General features: G+C 34.9%; 1 protein-coding gene across 1 annotated transcript in view; it reads right to left on the reverse strand.

The window, feature by feature from the left end:
• The window catches only part of LOC129226025 (uncharacterized), a 56893-nt gene that overhangs the window by 7875 nt on the left and 29668 nt on the right, over positions 1-19350 (reverse strand). The window contains exon 2 of the mRNA XM_054860600.1: positions 2469-2554. The gene's annotated coding sequence lies outside the window, so the exon portion shown is untranslated. The remainder of the gene's footprint in view (positions 1-2468; positions 2555-19350) is intronic.

Here is a 19350-nt window from a genome sequence, read left to right on the forward strand (position 1 = left end):
ATCTACTCGTTCGATTTCTTATTTCTACAAATGGAAATGGAGAAGAAATTCGCACCCATCATATTGTGATTAGTGATTTTCTATATTTTGTAATACAAGGCGTGCCCATACAAAAAAGTATTTATGGTGCTGCAATAAGGATATGGTTATTAGGGCCAATTTGCAGCTGTACACTTCCGATAAAGATTATATTTACAGCATATACCGTTATGGTAGTCTTAAATGATGGGAATTAGTAATTTGGAAATTTTGCATTTGGATGAAGTTATGCTATTAAAGTTCTTCTAACTGAAGCTAAGCAGTACATAGATTGTTTTTACGACATGGTAGAAGATTTGAAACAATATTACAAGTATGAGGAGTACCAATTTCTGCATTCTTTTGCTGTAATTTTTAAATACGTTTGAAAACTATACTCGGGGTGGGGATACTTGATTCTGTTACTTTGATGGAAGGTGAATTCATGATTCATTTACTAGAAGATAGTTTCAAGCTATTAGTGGCGAAAGAATCTTTATAGAATGGGACTTGGTTTAAGAAAGTGATTACCCCTGGATTTTCGAAAGAAATTTAGTCCTGGTTTAAGGAAAGAATGTTTGGTGAGTAAATGGTCTTTATTGATTGCATACCACTCTGAATTCTTTGAAAAATGTTTGAATAAAATCAAAAAAATACCAGCTTTAATATTCAGTACAGCTGGATGGCGTAGCGGAAAGGCGTGGGCCTCCTGCGTCTTAGTTCCTGGTTCTGACCAGTGGTGGCCAGTTGGTGGATTTTCGAGATTAGAAAATCGTCAGCGCCCATGTCGTGTGATTATGTGGCATTTGAAAGATACCTTGGGTATTCGTTTGGCTTTGAAAGCCCTAGGCAAACTTAACCCCTAGTGCAGTTTCGCATCGAAGAGAGCCCAGGTTCTTCCATCTGGTGAAACCGGATGCCAAAACTATCTACGCCATTGACATCCGCGCCTTAATGGTTTCACATGAAACACTGGATGCCATATCATAGGATCGCGCGAGGTGTATAAAAGGCTAATTAACCCAACGCGGCACCATTAAAAAGAAGGGGGGGGGGGAAATCAGAACAGAAACATTCAAATGTAGCAAATACCGGGAAAATTTTTTTGACCAATATGTGGTGACCAATTTGAGACGGAAGAAGTAGTTTTTAACTTAATTTGTTGCTTAAAATTTTAAAACAGAATAAAACAAAATGCCAAACATTACAACAGATAAATTCTCTACTGATTTAACACTCTTTTTCATATCATCCAGGGTTATATGCGGATGGTCCTCATATATACAATAGCCAATTCGCATGTGCCAGAAACCACTTCGATGCGAAACTGCACAAGGGATTAATTTCGCCGTGGGCATTCAAAGCCAAACGAATACCCAAGGGATCTTTAACATGCCACGTACTCATACTACATGGGCGCTGACGATTTTCTGAATCTCGAACATCCAACAACTGGACAACGCGGGTGTAACGCTGATCGAGTAACGTTGACGTCATCAACAATGAAGCTCGTGCCATACCATGATTAATTTGATAATATTTTCTGGAAAAGTATGACATGCAGGGAAATGCTTTATTTTGACAATGCTAAACTGGATCCGGTACTGTTTTACTGGAAAGACTGTCATTTTAGGAGAATGAACGAACGAAAAAGTGGTCAACAATGAACGCTGTTTACTGGAGTTAAGGGTTCATCCACTGGAGTTAGGGTTAAAATTTCAACTATCAAAATATTGTAAGGATCCGGCGCGACTTCCAACTTTCTTGAAAGGACGACACAGTTCTTGATTAAAAACACAGAGAATTTATTTACACTATGTACAGGAAAGATCGTCAACAACTGCTAAATTAATCATCAGCAATTAAGCAAAAATCACACCACACCGTAAACTCAACGGTTACACACGTATTTGCTTCCAAATACGAAAAACAACACAGCGAAAAGCCTCGCAATAAACAGAGCTAATACACTCTCAGTTCGAATCCTCAATCGAAACTAACTTTTTATCTCGCGGGGCGCTTTTATAAACATCGAAAGAAATCTCTCAAATATTCCTCAAGATTCCAAACGCTTCTTGAAAATAGTAGACCGTTATCAAATTTTATCAATGAACAAAGAAGAAATAGGGGGATCGTATACTTTAGCCGAATGTATAGGGGTTGTATATTTAATACGGGAAACTATTTACCGGTTACGTTACTACAATAATTACTATTTACAGAATTTGTAACAATATCTTCAAACAGGCAATTGCTTCGTTCAAATGTAGAAGCAATTTTCACCCGTCATACCTTGACGGGCGATTTTCTAGCCAGATGAGTAATCAATTTAGTTTTAGTTGATGTTTATTGTTATAAAAAACTTCCATCTTGGTGCATTGTACGTCTTAAAACTTTCACTTGGATTCAGAAATAAAATTTTACATTAAAAATAAGTAAACAAAACTTACTTTAACGTACGATCATGTGTGAAGAAACATTTTTTGACAGCTGTCTTCTTTCACATGTGATTCTTCAGCAGACTGCAAGATGAACTCTGCAAGAGAGAAACTTATATGTTAAAAACACGGTGACATACTTCGTAAAAATAAGAGCAACCCGTTTGACTCGGCAAAAAGGCAAATTTGGATCAAGCGTAAAACACAATTTTGAATTGTTTCATTCATTAATATCAGGTTTACAAGTGAGAAGGGTCAAACACTCATGCGAATATTTTTAACTTAATCGCAGAAGGGAATGAAGCTTGTGGCTAATTAAGAGCCCAGCAAGCACAAAATCAATCTCGTTTTCAGAGTAATTTGAGCAAAGTTGTTGAGTTGTGTTACCGGTTTGTTGTAGAAAGTTTTTAGCCCTAAGGAAAATGCACAGAAGTTTCCATATGCGGATTATATCTGGCTTACCGATTATCAGTGATGTTTGAAAATCATCTATGTCATTTTTATAGGAACAGATTTTGAGACGCTCATTCGTTCACCAGGGGTGCCCAAGTGGAGGGGGGGGGGGGTCATGGCGTAGACTGCGCCATTTAATTTGCTAGGGGGGGGGGTGTTGAGGGGTGCTTCTCACTTTTTTTGTGGTGGTGGGGCTTTTGCTTTTTTTTGGGAGGGGGGTCTTGGTGATATCTAGGGGAGGGGTGCGCCCTTGCTCTTAGGGGGTGGGCACCCCTGCGTTCACTACGGAGATAAGAATGTGAAAAGTTATAGCAACCATCATTGATATATTCCCTAGCAAACACACATACACATATACAATGAAACCTGTGTATAACGATATTGTCTATAACAATAAACCTGCCTATAACGATATTTTCCTTTTCATGAAGAATGAAAGCGTCTACAACGATAGCCTGTCTATAACAATATTTTTTTCGGTCCCAACAGTATCGTTGTAGACAGATTTTACTGTATACACAAACACACTCAAAAAAAGTGGGGGGGGGGGGAGTAAAATTATTTGAGAGCACTGGGATAATCTATGTTTAAAACTAGGACCGCGTTATCGTCAGGATATAGAGAGTAATCATATACGTATTTCAAACAGTGGATTATCAAAAGTCAACTTTTACGTACACTAAATGAGTGTAAGTGCGTTCAATTTCTTTCTTAAAAAATCTCGTTTGGAGGCCAAACTTTAGAGCCCACTGAAAACAAAAACGCATGATCGACATCAGACCGTTACAACGCTGCAAAGTCGTGGCACACGTGATAGCGTCTATCCAAGAATCACCTGTTTAGCCTTTAAACAAGCAGCTGCCTAGCAATTTTCTGATACGAATGTAAGAAACATTCTGCACAGCGATTTTTACAACACGAATCGATTTTTTTCTATCCGAACATGATCATGTCGACCAAGTTGGAAACGATTGTAAAATTCTTGCTGAGCAGTAGTCAAAAAACTACCATGACGAATAAACTCCTCCACAACACACGACGATGCTCAACGCGCCATGCCGTTGCTACTGTTGAAAATGACGTGTAAACTGATATCTGTTGATAGCACTTCCATTACTGTATCCCCACCACGATCAGCATCACCAAATACGAGAGGAATATATATAGAGAGAATGCTGTATTAGGCATGTTTTTTTTTACATTTTTAATAAAATTTATCAAGTGCGCGTGAGGCAAGGTGAAATGGTTCATTTTGTTTATTTGTTCATTCATTTATAAAATTCCTTACGTATCCGCTTATTTATTAATGCATTTACGTTCCTTCATTTGAGGCAGTGAGAAGCAAAGGGATGTCAGTGGGCATTTTCAAATTTTAAGCAAAACGCGTTTTAAAGTTGCGGTCCTAGGTCGACTCTCATTGAAAAATTGTACTAAATCGTACTGTATAGCAGCACCTATCAGCACTACTAGTACTATCTCTTGCCCCAAGATGAGAGGTTTAATTACCATTTGTACTGGTTATCTCCAAGTTTTTAATTTTGCCAAAAAGGCTGTGACCAATAAAGGGTAAGCAAACACACAGCGACAGTTACATATTCTTATTAGCATGGTTCCAGTGATTAGTTTTTGCCGTATTTCATTTTGTGTTTCCGTCCCCTACGCGAGTTATCCCCCTGGAAAATGAGTAAAAATTTTACGTTTGACCTTGAACTTTAACCTGTTGCCATTATTTTAATTATTAAGTTGCAGCCACGTAACTCAGCATGTGAGACTATCATCTTATGCACTTTAACACCAAAGCGTAAAATTAACTGCCATAAATGTTATTCAAATAGATTTTGGCAAAAATGCTAAGGTCTAAAAGTCCCATTTTTGACTGCGAAAATCACTTTTGATGACCTCTAAAAAATCAAGGGTTAATTAGAGAAAAAATAAAAGTGGTTTTAAGCATCATTCATATGCATCTTTTTGTGATATGAGTTCCAAAAAAAAAAAATAAAAATGGTCGAGCGCACTCATCCGTTGAATCTGTATGGAATGAGCCTTATTCATTCATTTGAAGCAAAATATTTTTCATATTTTTTTTTTGAAAAATAATGTTTTAATTCGAGATTTATTGCAAATTACAATGTTCTTTCTTTATGTTCAATAAAGTCGCCCTTCAAGGTATGACGGGTGAAAATTGCTTTTACTCTTCTACATTTGAACGAAGCAATTGTCTGTTTGGTGATATTTTGATATTTGAAATTGTAACCCTAACTTCAGTGAATTAACTCTAAACTCCAGTAGGTAGCGTTCATTGCTAACCATTTTTTCCGTTTTTTCATTCTACTGAAATGTCAGTCTTACCAGTAAAACAGTTAAGTTACGTGAACCAGTTCTGCCTTGTCACAATAAAGCCTTTCCCTTCGTGTCAAACACTACCGAAACATATTATGAAATCATCATGCCGTGGCGCGAGTTTCATTGTTGAAACTTGCGGGTTACTTGATCATTGGCTATTATATATATAATTATTGTAATTTCGAAAACTAATTTCCAGTTTGTTTATTTTAAAACAGATAAGATATCTTAACTATTTTGCTTTGCAACACATTCCCTTGCGAAGAAATTGGATTGACAGGCTGTTTGTAAAATATTGCTTTGATGCAAAAGTATTTTGTTTCCTGTAAAATCGTACTATTTCTGTGTTTTCGTACGCATTACTAAAAGAACTGTCTGTGTAATTTTTTACTAATTTGATTTTCTATTAAGGTTACTGTGATTTGCTAGCAGTTTTTTTTACTCAATTGGTTTCGCTTAATATTCTGCACTCCCATATTTCAAACATTTGCACCGAACTACCAATTGGCAGAAAGATTAATTTAAAACATTCCTCTAAATTGTTTTTCAAGTCTCACACTTTTAAACATATTTTAATGACCTTTCGTAAATAACTTTTTTATGATAAAATGTAATGTGTACCGTTAAGTGCGCCAATTTTTGCGACACTTTTTGATGATTTTAAAGCGTATTAGCTTTATTTACCCTCTAGAACTCTTGCCGTGAGGAAAATACTCACAGCAAGGGGAAAAAATATTGTTTGATTTTGTTTCGTCAAATGTTTTATTTGTTTCAGCAAGTATTATCATTTTGTATAACATGTGAGATGCTTAGAATCAGTAGTCAATGAAATATTTTCAAGTACAAAACATTTCTGGCGTTTTTGAGAGAAATACGTGATGTGAGAAAAATTCTCACACGACAAGTTGTCAGGTCAACCATTTAATTTGACGTGAGTTCCGGAGAGTTAAGATAACGGGATGGGGATTTTACCCAGTATAACTATACACATTTCAAAAATGTAATATCGTGACTGGAGAAAAAAAACAGATAGCTAGGGTAGGGGGTGGAGAATTTTCTCGTGCGGCACAATGTTGGATACATGAGTGCTCCAACTTATTATCGCAACCTTTTTATTGTTCAAAAAAAAAAAAAAAAGAAAGAAGTTCGGTCTGTTATAATATTGTCACGCTCAATCATTCACCTCCTGTGGATGCTGGTATTTCTCGTTAGAAACAAGGCCCAATCTAATATTAGATCCATGAGGCCCGGTCTAAGGGCCCCTTCTAGAATGGAAGGCCCCTCAAAGTTGTAGGTCCCTTCAATTTACGAGTTAAACCGTACCATTGCTGGTGGATTCTCGCTAGTGTGCTAAATTTCCTTTATCTACCAGTTCGTTGGCGCTCTCAGCTTAAATGAGATAACAATTACCCACAGTTCAGTTATTCACCATTCCAGACTGACGAGCTCTAACAGGAACGAAACTGCAGTCTCTGGAAGTAATAACTGGGCTGCCTGGTATATTGCATATAGTTTTGATTTGTTTATTATGATGTTTAAAATCAAGAGCGGAACATGAATATTAAGTGTATAGCAATGTCAGTTTTTAGGATCAAAACAAGCATTTTTTGCAACTAGTATTTTATTTAGGTAGTTTACTTCCTAAGTGTGCCCTAGTCCGTAGCATGTGCAATAAAGAAAATGGTGTGCTGTAGCAACTCTACAGCACTTTTTTTCGGTTGTACAGTTGAAGGGAGTTTCCACAGATGTCTGTGGTCTACTGTCCTAAAGTTTAGAAATCAGACGCTGGTTAGAAACCCCTAAAGAATCGTGGAAGTGTTGGCTACAATTTGATTAAAGCAAAGCCAGGTATATAATAGGAACTTCAAATTTTCGTCCTACTTCAAGTTTAATCATGAAACTGGATCATTGACATTTACATTTCGGACAAAAGCTGACATGGACTAGTAACATAGGTTTACTTAAGCAGTTTAAGTAATTTAAAACTTAAACTGTTTAAGACTTCTTTAAGTGAAAGTGACCTTTAAAAATAACTCATTTTAGCGCTTTTTCCAGGAATGCGGAAGTGAAAACAGAACAGCAAAACTATGAAGAATTTTTTAACACGAAGTGGAACAAATTTCAAATAACGGCAAGAAAACTTAAAAAAAGAAAGATAAGACTCTCTTGTCTTTAAGAAGATGTGAACTCTTAAGACTCATTCTTGAATGTCGAAATTATGCTTGAGTAGAGCAAAAAAAGACGACACTTCTGGTTTTGACTGAATAATAAAGCAATTTGAGGGCATTTCGCACCACACTCGCGCTAGTTTTCGAAGTAGAGAAAGTTTTCGAGAATGGGGACAGAATTCATGTTGATGATTCGTCAGCTTTGAGAGATATTCTGTGAAACAATTAGTCACGACATCTTTCATGTGATGTTTACGCATTGGATCTGCTGTTTAGAATGAAGAAATGTTTGAGTGAGATAGTAATTACAAGATTCCAGTGCAAGCAAAATGTCGGAACGATGTCATTAAAATATGATAAAATAAAGTAATTAATATCAACGTCAAAAAGCACAAATAGCAGATTACTGCAGACACGTGTTTCAGCGTTACAAGGAATGCCTTTTTCAATGCAAAAAATGAGCTTATGGATGAAAAGACATCCGACAAAAGTCTTTTCATCCATAAGCTCATTTCTTTTGCATTGAAAAAGGCATTCCTTGTAACGCTGAAACACGTGTCTGCAGTAATCTGCAATTTGTGCTTTTTGACGTTGATATTAATTACTTTACTTTTCAGCACAAAGGTATTTTCTTATCTTATGATAAGATAGTCCGATCATAACATAAACAGTTAGTTCATAGTTAAAAAAAAATTGCCACGCGTAAAGTTATTTCACTTTACTTTCAATATCGGTTTTTTTTTCTTTTTAATTTTCATTTTTATGTTTCTTAACTATGTTAGCTGTAAGTGACAAAAGCAGAAGGAACTCCACTTTCTATGCTTTTATCCAATTATATGTTTTTTTTTTTTTTTTTAAACGTCTTGAGATATGTTAGAGGCGGGTGGCATTCGAGGAAGGGTGTTATTTTTGAAAAGTTTTAAGTTCAAAGTGAAAGTGTGTAATACATAAAACATACAAGGAAATTAATTTTATTTAACTAGACGTTCCGCGGACTGTTTACAGTATCGTACTTTTCATTTTTATTCATAATTATATATTACCTGATATAATTATAAATTACCTACAGGATAAATTACCTGTTAAAACACCTACTGTTCTTTGTCGTGATCATTTTATTCGACTAGATGATCTCAGAAACAGTTTTATAGCTCGGTTTATAAATATTAAAATTAGGCATACAAAAAAAAATCGAGAGTAAAAAGCAAAATTAAATTTACAAAACTACAACGATGCTCAGTAGAAAGAGCGTAATTACTGCAATTACACATCCAATTTATAGATTACAATAGATAGCGAAATTACATCATACCGCGAGAAGAAGCCGTTGCTGAATTGAGCCGTGATCTACGTAATTAGTGCCTACAACTACAATCATTGTTCAGGTGACCATTGAGCAGCGGTTCATCCAACTCGCTATCGAAGCCAATGACCGTTTAAGGAACTACGACTAATTCACACCTAACCTTTTTTTTTTTTTTTTCAGCAGCACTTAATCATTTTCGCTGACCGGGCGATAAGTGAAAGAACTCTGCGAAAACATGTCAGATGTACCATCTGCTTTCGTTTTCGATATAATTTTGTACTTCATCTTAATTCCTTAAATATAGATATTTAATTTTTTTTTTTGCGTACATCAGTAGGTGTCTAAATTAAGATTTCCCTTCATTAGATACAAACTAGCACATATTTTAAATATAAAGTAATTATATATATATATATATATATATATATATATATATATATAATTACTAATTATATATATATATATATATTAATATATATATAATTGATATATAATACGAGCATACTGCCCCGATTTGCTGCAATTTGTGCTGCAAAGAAAAAAAAAATAAGGAACAATTTTGAGTTTTTCATTCTTTTCTCTTCTGTTTGCCTTCTTACATTTTTCCCTAACGAAATTTGCCGCCCCTAAAATCTGATGCGGTGGCACAGGTCGCCCACCCCAGGAGCCGGGCCTGGAAGTAATTAAGGTGACTTGATAGTTTTTACTGCTTAGTTACTCCCAGGGTTCGTTGATTTAAATCAAGAAATTAAAAATAATGATTTAAATAAATTGATTTAACAAAATCTCTGATTAAAATCAAGTGATTTTTTTAAACAAAATCATTGATGAAAATCATCTGATTTTATTTATATAAACTAATTTTGAATTTTCAGAATGTGTTGCTCTAAATTTAACTACACTACATAATACAACTGGCTTCAACTGGCAAAACTACAAGATCCCTCTTTCTGTATAGCAGATTTTCAGACTCTTGCAGTATTGCTTTTACTCCAAAATTAGTTCAGAACAAAATAAAAAATTTTCTCATGCATCGAGACTAATATTGTTAAGAAAAGTAATTGTTCAACATATTATTTTACACTAAAAATATATGTGATGTCGGAAACCTTATCTTTAAGCAAAGCATAAAACAAAATCACATCTTATCTAAACTGTATAATGTAAAATCGTAAACAATTACTGAATATTTAGAGAACTTATCCTAATATGTAAGCTGAATGGATTCATTAGTTTAGATTGTTTTATTATCAAGTTTTACCACCACTTTCTCCACTCTCGATTGAATCCGTTTCAAAACTTTTGTCGACTCTAAACTAAAAAACATAGAAAACAGCAAAATTTTAAGAATGTTTTTTCTAAAAAGTATGAAAATTATAATTCCAGGAAACAGTGGTACCATTAATTAGATATAAAGTTGCTTTTTTATCTATTGTATGAAATATATTATGTTTGTTAAATATAAAATTATTAATATCTCAAAGAAATAAAAAAAAAAAAAACTGATGATAAAAAAAATTCGATTAAAAAACAGTTCGTTTTTTATTTAAAAAATAAATAAATAAATGGAATAAAATTAAAATAAAAAAAAAATCACAAACGCTGCTTGCTCCTAGTATTGAGTACACTTCATTTCAAAAAATAAGCCAACAAACAGTAAAATTAGCTCAACGCGAAAAGAAGAAAGACTTAAGCAATAAACCTTTGCAGTGAAATGGCTAATTGATTATAGTCAGAAACGCTCTTATATTGTCAGCCTAACACCAACACTAACATCTGGTTTAGGGCTCGACCGATGGCATTTTTTGGCCGATGGGCCGATGCCGATTGTTGGCCGATTGTTCAAAGACGGCCGATGGCCGATGGCCGATTGTTTTCCTCCAAATGGCCGATTGCCGATGGCCGATGGCCGATGCCGTTGGCCGATGCAAAAAAAAAAAAAAAAAAAATCAAACAGAAATTAATTGATAAGATTATCAGGGATTTAAAGGATCATTGATTTATTTCACTTTACTTCCTTTCTAGGAATAAGGAAGCGTAATCACAAAAAAAAAAAAAAAAAAAAAAAAATCAGATTTCTCGACCTAAATTTCTATTTTACGATCACCCAATTTAAACTTCACAAGTTTTTTCGGCACATCTGTACATGCCTATGTACCTAAGAACATATAGATGACCAAAATATCCATTTTGAACGCCTCCTCAGTTAATTATCGCAAATTCTCTTGTGATGTCTTCATGCGCGTAAACTCGCGTCACTTAAAAACGTTATGAAGTAGTAAGTTGAAAACGCATACGTACGTAGTATGATCTAAAAGTTCGAGGACAAGTTGTATAAAACCTTACCCTGAATAGTTCACATTACCGAAGCACATTTATCTACAAAATAACCTTGGACGACTGTGCACTTCTGCCAACGTTCATATAGCTTTTAGAAGCACACCTGGAAGACATTTTTCGCAACCTCCTGTAAAGCCTCTTGCGCTGCTGCTTTAACTTCATCGTGGGTAAGAAGGCGACTTTCATGTTGCAGATGCAATGTTCGATTGGTCAATAACCGTCGTCATTAATGGGGACTGGGCGACGTTAAATATGCTCGTGGTCTCAATGTCCTCCAAGTGAAACGATACCTCTGGGGGTGCTAGTACTAGGTAGCTATTAGCTCCTGGGCTAGTTCAAAATTCTCACTAACTGTTCGATCCGGTGATGGTGCTGCCATCTATCGGTATATAAAATAATAGAGGCAAGGCACATAGTATGCAGTCCTCGACATAAATACAGTTGAAGTCAGTTGTGACTCTTGAATAGAATAGAATAGGATTGGTCAATACTCTGATATGCCAAACAAATAACCTAACGTTTCGTCGAACTTAGCTCCGTGTGACTTTTACCTGTTCCCAGCAAAAAAAAAAAAAAAACATTTGCATGGACGCCGCTTTCTTCCGTCAGGAGAAGATAAAGCTGCGTCATAGAAGGTAGCGAAAAGTGGCTTCTAGGAGTGATTCCAAAAGTTATATGAACACTGGCAGAAGTACATAGTCCCTCAAGGTGACCTTTTGAAGGTGGATGTGCTTCGGTAATGTGAACTATTCTGGGTAAGGTTTTATACAACTTGTCCCCGAACTTTTGGATCGTACTACTTACAATTTGTATAGGGTATTTGTACAATGTTATGCTTCTCCTTTTTTGACTGCTGTATGATGAAATAGAAAGAACAACAGCCAAAAAAAAAAAAAAAAAAAAAAAAAAAAAAAAAAAAGGAAGATAAACAAAGAGACTGTTTAATAACCTATTGATTTTTTTTAAATTGAACATATAACTAAGATTTCAGTAATATTGAAAAAATGTATGGATTTAGGTACACTAAAAATAGTTTAAAAACATTAAATTATGTTGTTTAATCATTCAAAAAGAAAAAAAAAAAGAATAAAACTATGAAACCGTCAACAAATAACGCAATTTAAGTGGAAAGATTGCACATAGACATTTTTTAGTCATCAAATTAAACAAAAAAGACAACAGATAAATTACAATATTAAATCATAATAGGAATATTTTCGTACTTATTTAAAATTTATGAATAGAAAAGTTTGCATTTTTCATAAATTTTGCTGAAAAAAGAAATAGCCATGAAAAGAGCGAGGTTCTTAAAACGCAGCTACAATAAACAAACTCAATATTTACACCAAGTTAATAACTGAATAAATATACTACTTGATCTGTTGTTTACACACATAATATTGAACAATTTGGTTGTTTAATCTTTTATGAAGCTTTACAAAGAAGTTCAAATTAAATTTTTCAATTTAACAATAATTTTCTGAAATTTAAAAAATTGCATAATAGAAAGTCCTTGAAACTTTTCTATAAAAAAACGAAAATAACTCATTCATTGATTTTATAAAAATACATAAAAATAGTTACTTACAACAGAAAAAAAATCGATCGCTATTAATGATGCAAAAAAGATGGCGCATTACGAAATATAGGTGAAACAAGTATGAGAAATACGCAAAATGACATTTCTTGACCAAAATAAATAATCGCTAAATATTTAAGAAATGCTTGAAACGACGAGGGATGGTTTGGGAGGGGGGCCACCCTCTGATTGTGGAGTAACTCACACTTCGGCCCCAACTTCGACCTCATGGTTTTAGTACAGAACCGCTACCACCAACGCCTCGGAAGAGTTTCTGAATCTACTTCAGCACTTCCGAAGAAAAAATTCAAAAGTCCCTTTGATTTCCAAATTATGTCACCATTCAAAACGTCTTTAACCAATTTCTTACATTAATGCTCTAAATTCTTTCGAAACAATAAATTAAGTTTGAAAAACAAATCTTTAATTTTATGAATGGTGTTAGTTTTAAACAACTCAGAAGTACAACTAGAGTTTAATTTCAGAAATTGAGGGAGTGGGAGGAGGGCCACACAAGTGTTCTCGGAAATTCAAAAAATAGTCGTAAAAAATAAGAGTTCAAAATAATTATAAACATGGAGCAGAAAAAAACTTTTAAAACTTGCACCCGAGTTTGTTTTGACGTGCAGTGGCGGATTTAAAATATAGCAACTGTTGCAATTGCGCGAGAGGCCTCATAACCATAGGGGCACCATAGGAGTTACAAAAATCCTTATGCTATAGGTTTTACAGCTTCCGTGATAGAGAAAGAGGGCTCCAAAATGTATTTCAACGGGCCCCAAACTTGTAACTCCGCCGAAGCGATACAGAAAAGACTGCATTACTGTGATTCATATTACAAATATCAAAAAATTAAAAATTACCGTCGGTTCAACGGGAATCTAGCAAAATGACCCAAAAAACGGTTTCGCCATCTCATATTTGTTTCCATAGTCTCCAATTTGGCAATATATCACCAAATAATCGTCAGTCTAAGACGCTATATTAGTTTTGCATTGAAATATGTAATTAATAGCCGCAAAAAATGAGTAAACTGGCTTTTCAGAACACCCGATCGAAAACAAAAAGGAAAGTGCACAACTGGAACGTACGCACACCCCACATGCGAAAATTTAACCTTCTACAGCTTAACATTTTTGAGTTATGACTTATGAGAGATATATACGTACATCCAGCTGCAAGAAACAACGCAATAATTAACTTGTTTGTACCTGAATGAAAAATTAAAAATTTCTTCAGGGGTGACTAAAAGAAATTCGTACTGAAATTCAAGTAAAAAATTTTATTAAGAAAACAATAACTCCCTTTACTATGTATTAAAAAGTAAAACTGCAAAGGTCCTTTTTTTTTCAAAAACATCGGCCAATTCCATCGGCTTTTCGATGTATTTTAAGGCCGATGGGCCGATGTTTCCTGCAAGTTAGCATCGGCCGCCGATGCCGATGCCGATGGCTAAATTGTTGAACCATCGGCGCCGATGCATCGGCCAGGCCGATGCATCGGTCGAGTCCTAATCTGGTTTATGGTTACTCAGAGTTATTTCCGACGCGTTTCGCATGTGGATCATTCTGAATTTGTGTGCAGATTTTATATGCATGAAAAAAATTACTTTTTCCAAGTTAAAGGTTTTTTTGCCCTACTGGCGGTGACTTACTTTTAGCACAATCTTATATAGGTAAAATATGAAATTTTCTAACAAAAATGTAACGAAACAAATTCTCAATTGTTGAAAAAGAAATTGCAATGTGAACTCAATGTGACCCTACAATCACCAATTTCGATTGACACATTCTTAAACTAGCGTTTTCTTTCCAAGGCTAAAGATGATTGATTATTTTGATGAAGGTTAACCTGTATACTAAATCATTTCAATTGTATATTTCAAGTTTACCAGGTTATTGCAGTTTTTTTCCATCAATCTATTCTGTAATAACTTATTTCAGATTTTTGACTGATTATGAGTTTTGCCTCATTACTTTTACTTTAGCAATTTGAACTAACCCGCTCAAAAGAGAACAGATTGATCTCTGAAGTTACTGACGGCTAATCATTATATCAGTCGTACTCCGCTTTTTTACCCCCCCCCCTCTAACTATTTCTGCTTGTTGCAACACAAAATTTAATGAAGATTCTTGCATTATAAAGAAATCATTCTTTGGTAATTTTACTGAATTCGTTAAGTAAGAAACTCTCTTAAGGGTCAAACCAATTTGTAACTGCTTTTAAATAGGAAACATGTGCAATTTTAGAATGTACCCGAGCACAAATAAACTTAAAGTTTACCATTTTCTTTTCTAATAAGAAAGCACCAACAATTGTTGAATCTTATCGAACTTGTATGAGAATAAATTTCATTTTTCAAAAAGACTAATGTTATAAAACGTTTAGTGCCTTGAAATATGTAATTAGGAAAAAACGGACGTCCCTAAATTGCTTTTACTATGCTGTCCGTGTGTTGCAAGTGGAAACAATAGCTTGTTCGCATCTCGAAATAAATATACCAAAATTGAGAATGCCTGTTGTAAACGTACGTCCGCAGAAGCAATACCAATTTTATAAAATTCAACCAATGCAAGAAAGAAAAAGTAACTGTAATTAAAACTAATTGCGTTCTTTGTGACTACTCCGGCGATGTAGGCCATGTGAAATTTTTATAGCTCTTGATTATCTTTACAATGGTGCAGTAATTATTTGCTTACAGCGTTATGTAACCAGTTTCGAATTTCAACTAAGGAAAAAACACTGCTATTTATATTATGGCGTCGAGGAAGGGCGATGATCACCTGAAGGAAAGAAGGTTTATATCTGCGCATTATATTAAGACAACTGATTTCTTTGATGTTAATAGTTTTCATTCCATTGTGAGCTTGCTGCCTCATTATTAAAAGTAGATGCATTTTATAGGCAAACACAAAAACAGAACATGATTAACATTTATTCAATCAGGAATGAGCTTTTTTAAAACGTAAATTCATTTGTATTTTTATTTTACGATTTTATTCTGAATTAAGAAGAAATGGCAAAAATTTATTAAGCTGAGAATACGTAGTAGAGATTTATTTTGCCTATAGTTGGGCAAACCTAACCTAGCAGCACCATAATGTTATGATTAGGATCAGCGTATCCTCTACAATGCTGCTAGTTTAGGTTTGACCCTACTATAGTTGATACAATTTGATTGCAGTTTCAAAATTATCAATATTCTGATGTAGATAAGCCGCTTCCTACAACCAACCCACAGGAGACAGGAAGCTTGCAGCTCAGGTACACTCACTTAGTGGCCTATCAGATGTAGTTTACGGGAAAATGTGTTCATTATGCACCCATTTTAAATTACATTAAAAAAAATATCCGAAATTTTTTTGAAACATCTTTTATTATTTCCCAAAAGTATCCAATCAATTAATATAATATTAACTTTTCAAATTATTCGTTTTTTTTTTTTTTTTTTTTTTTTATGAGTAAAATCTAGAAACTTCTAAACAAGTAGTGTATTTTGACCGCTCAACATTATTTTCAACATAATAGTTTCTATTTAACTGTCAATAAAAAAGCATGTGACTCTAATTTACAAATTAGTATTGTTGTAGAATTTTTGATTTTGATGGATTTTTCAATTAAATATATGCCAATAATTATAGCAAAATTGCAAAATGAGGATTGAAAGGTCGATTGAAGGTCACGGGAAGTCAATGTGACCTTCCAAAAAATTCCTTATTTGGCAAATTTTGCTTGACGATTTGGCAAAATGATCGTCATTCGGCAAAAATTTGGAGTTCTATTTGGCAAAATTATTATCATTCGGTGAACTTTGGAGTTTCATTCAGCGAATTATGAATTTCCGCCTTCCAAACATTTAAGTTTGGGGTACCCTTGCAATGGGGCAAGCCATTACGGCCAGCTCAGTTTACGAGACCGAAAGCTCTGGGGTGCAAGGCAGATGTCGTGGTTAGGAGATCAACCGATAACGCGGAACTCTCAGGGTTTAGTTCCCAAGCACGTTTGGTACTCATTTTACCGACCAACTGAAGGGATGAAAGGCTGAATCGACCGTGCCCAACCGGAACCGATCCCAGGTTTGCGGCTTGGAAGCACGAAATGAGGCGGACGGAAGCGCGTCACTGATCTTTGGATACATTAGTTAGTGCATGCAAAATAAGAGATGAAAAAAAAAAAGTTTCATTGTTCCCCGTCGTTTTTCTACATCATTTATACCATATGGGGCCGTGGTAGCCTGATCGGTAAGGCATTGGACTCGGGGCCGGAGGGCCTCGGGTTCGATCCTTGCTGGTCGAAGACCCACCGTCGTCATTAAAGGGGACTGGGCGACGTTAAATATGCTCGTGGTCTCAATGTCCTCCAAGTGAAACGATACCTCTGGGGGTGCTAGTACCAGGTAGCTATTAGCTCTTGGACTAGTTCTAAATTCTCATTAACTGCTCGATCCGGTGATGGTGCTGCCATCTATCGGTATATAAAAACAGTGGAGGCAAGGCACTTAGTATGCAGTCCTCGACATAAATGCAGTTAAAGTCAGTTGTGACTCTTGAATTTATACCATACTAAAATATGACATTTCGCTCAGAAATATAGTGCTGGCCAAATTATTAGACTAAGACTGTTTTAAAAGCAAATTCTTTATTGATTACATAACTATGGACACATTAACGAACAGTGAATTAATTATCTAATATTTAGTATGCATTCCCTTGTTCTTATTGAGCATTTTAAGTCTTTTTGGCATACTTTTCACAAGGTGTACACCATTTCTTAACTTTTTAAAAAAGGAGGTAAAAAATTGTTTATATTCACTATTATATATACTCACATGCACATACTCACTAATTCCCTAAAACTAACTTTAAATATAACAGAACAACTAATAAAAAGAACTAGTGAACTGTTTGAGCTGATTGAGGTTATGTTCCTGGTTGGTAGATAAACAAAGAACACATAAACAAAGCATTCATTGCTGCCACCTGCAAACATTAAGCTATGCAAAATAACGTAATAATCAGTGTACAGTATGTACTGTACTTTAACAGTAAAATAAATATTATTTTAGTACAAATAGTTTACAAAAAAAAAAAAAAAAACTCTGTAGTTCAATAATTTGGCCAGCACTGTAAGTATTAACTTCACCAGAGTTAAGGCATAAATATTGAGCTAAAAACTTTCAAACTCGTATGATAAATTGTATAATAATTGGTTGTATCTTAATTGAGCATGTTATCCTTTGGGCATCCCACGGAACAACTCAAACAACGTCGAGCAATAAAAGCTCCTCAATCTCTTTGATGAGTACCAACTTGACATAAAAACATTAGCCAGAAACACATCATGATATAACTTTCAACGGCTGCAAACAAAGGCAGTAGTGTCAAAGGGAGGAGCCGGTGAAAGTGAGTGAGCCTCGGAAATCGTGATCTCGATCAGCGGCCATTGTCAGCACCTAAAGTACGTATATCTGGTTTCCACATCACAATGGACTTGCCGCCCAATTTTGCCGCCGATTCGAAACAATGACATGACTCAGATTCGTGAGTCGGTGCACATCAGAGTTACCACGTGGGAAATGGGGAGGAAAATCAAAATCGCTTCACTTCAGTTGATATTCATGGCAATGGAAAGATGATTCTAGGGATGTCCAGAATGGAATTTTGGGAATCTATTGTTTGGGTGAAAAGAGTGTTGAGCTTGTGATCACGTATTTTGGGAAAAGATGCTGAAATGAGAGTTAAAAATAAATGAAATGAACCCATTGTCATTTCGTCAAATGGATGTTCCTATCATTCTCATGTGGTAAATAAAACTTTGAACTATTGCAATTTAGAGAAAAATGGACATGCATTGCAATATGCTTTTTAGAAATATTGTCTTCAACGAGTGAATGAACTTAATTTCCCTTTTTTTATTTGCAAAGCATAAGCATTTGCTTGTACTTTAGAGGCAATTTCTACTAGAGAGAGCAAATTTGTTTTGGCATTGTGGCAAAAGCTTCAGTTTTACGTTACAATCCATTAACGATTCTTGACTGTTGTTAGTTTAACTCACTGAGATGAGATAAAATGGAGGGAGTGAAGACTTTCATTCGTGAAGGAAAGACCCCAAGTCACGAGATAGATTTTAAAGAAAAACATTGGCAGAAATCAGGTTTCTTTCGCTAGTTTCATGCAAAGCGCGTCAATCATTCGTCGTTGTTGAGTCACGTGATGTGAGGTCTTTGCTTAAGCTTTTGCTTAGCCAATGATTGGACTTGCTCCCTCCATTTACTAATTCCTGCTCTAAAAGTTTAACCATACTGACTGGAATTTTCAAAAGATTTCTCGTCAGAAAATCGATGAATAGCAGAATAACTGCACGGAAATTTGGCAGCATGACTGAATTTCAGGTGACAATCAAGCAAAACCTGACTCGTGTTGATGACTGGAAAGTAATCCCGATTCATGTCTATTGGACTCTGCTTAGGGGTAACGTAGAGTTATCTTTTTTTTTTTCTTTTTAACTGAGAACATATTTGTAAAGATATTTTATGTTGTTGAAATCATTGCAACTTTTGTCTATGATCTAGATAACCCAACGCAAGTACTCTGAACCTGAACCGCAATGATGCGTTAACCACAGTAACCTTTAATGTAGATAGCAGTGCTTAGTTATTCTGACTTAATTAAAAAAAAATAGAAGTGGGACAGCTTTAAATAAGTT

Source organism: Uloborus diversus, chromosome 7, assembly GCF_026930045.1.
Source record: "Uloborus diversus isolate 005 chromosome 7, Udiv.v.3.1, whole genome shotgun sequence".
NCBI classification, from domain to species: Eukaryota; Metazoa; Arthropoda; class Arachnida; order Araneae; family Uloboridae; genus Uloborus; species Uloborus diversus.